The sequence below is a fragment of the Juglans microcarpa x Juglans regia genome, chromosome 5D (assembly GCF_004785595.1).
Source record: "Juglans microcarpa x Juglans regia isolate MS1-56 chromosome 5D, Jm3101_v1.0, whole genome shotgun sequence".
Taxonomy (NCBI): Eukaryota; Viridiplantae; Streptophyta; class Magnoliopsida; order Fagales; family Juglandaceae; genus Juglans; species Juglans microcarpa x Juglans regia.
In genome coordinates, this window is record NC_054602.1 from 15,089,537 (window position 1) to 15,091,396 (window position 1,860).

Genomic DNA, 1,860 nt, shown 5'->3' on the forward strand with positions numbered 1-1,860 from the left:
ACAGAAGTCTGCTCTTCGTTTCCTCCATCCCCACTCTCCTCCATTAACCCCGTTCCTTCCTCTGTTTTCGGTTACTCCATTAATACTCCAAGTCTAAAAACCTTACGAGGCTAGACATACCAAGCACATGGAAAGCAATGGAGGCACTATATGATTTTGGCAAGGCTCAAGCCATTGGAGTAAGCAATTTCTCTACAAATAAGCTGGAGGCTTTGTTTTTTAGTTACTCAGTTATCAATTTTTTTTCTCATTTCAAGGTTATTCACCATTGGGTTCTCCCACTATGGAGATTATAAAAAAGAAGGTCCTTAAAAACCCAATTCTCCTTTGGGTTGCAGAAAAACTGAGGAAGAGTCCTGCACAAGTGGCTCTTCGTTGGGGACTGCAAATGGGCCACAATGTACTGCCTAAGAGCTCAAATGAGACAAGGATTTGATCCAAAACCAAGATGCCGAAGAACAAAATGAAACAAGGAAGTTGAGACGACATCTTCGTCTATTCTTCGGGAGGGACGTTCATATACTTACGGGTTGAAGGCAACAAGAAAATTATTGAACTTCTCTAGTAAAACAAGAAAATTACCTACAACTTGGGCTCAGGGAAGGAGAAGGCAATCTTCGAACCAATCAAAATTAACCTATACTACCTCAAGCAGACTCATCGTAATATACTAATTCCTAAACAAAAGCCGACCAAAATCTCATATTTGAATACTGAAGCAAAAAATTAAAATTGAACCCCATTCAAGATGAAGAAAATCTAAACCCACTGAATCACATCCAAAAACCCATTACTCATCATTATTAATCTTCATCAAATCATCATTAAGAAACAAAACTAAGCCACCACCATGTTCAAACCAAGTCAAAACCTCCAAAACAATGGGTCCCTCCCAGAATCCCTTACCTTAGCCTCTCGCTCTTCTCCATCTCCATCCGTTTTTTTTTCTTCTCTGATTTTAGCTTTCCTCATTTTCGATTTTTTAATAACATCTTACGTGGCCAGCCGATGCCGCGGGGTTGCCCACCCCGGGTGCCCCTAGAAGAACTGATCCCACAAAACTCAAACAAATCAACCTTTCTCTATCATTCTCTCACCTCAACTGACAAGATATTGGATTTTAAATAATTTAGAGATTCCTGTTTTTCAAAACCTCAGCCTCCTCCAAGTTCAAGCTATATCAGTGCCATCAACGATGGAAAACGGTAGGTGGTGGGGTTGATGGAGGGAATTAATGCATGGGTGTTGATGATGGAGCTGGAAGATGCTTAGACGGTGGGTGACATTCATGTTAGCATTAATCAACTCATTTGACGACAGGGCGAGATAGATTATTGAGATTTAAAAGGACCATAATGACAAAAAATCAATCCATATATTAAATAAAAAGGATGCCAACAAACATCATGTCTTAGATAAATACATCAACAAAATAATTTTATCTATTAAATGGTATTATAAATATTTGCATTTCTCCCCCACGATCTTATATCAAGGAATCATGCATGAGATCAAGTCAACATGTTGGCATTATTTTTTTATTTATTTGGGAAGTTCATATATAGCGTTTTCCCTCTTCACAATTTATATCTTAATTAATCTATAAATAAAATAACCAACAAGTGGTGGTAGACTTCGTTGATGAATATATTGGTTTCCTAGATGAATTTATTGGTTTCCTCGAGAGAGCGATCATGCACCTCCCGTGAAGCCCTGATAAGTCTTCGTGGATGGCTCATCTTGTCGGGTTTAAAGGGAGTGGGTGTGCATATCATTACATCCGAAGGAGAGGAATACAATTATGCCATCAAGTTGGCATTCAAGGCCGGCAGTAGCCAGATCTCTGGGTGCCTCCGAGAT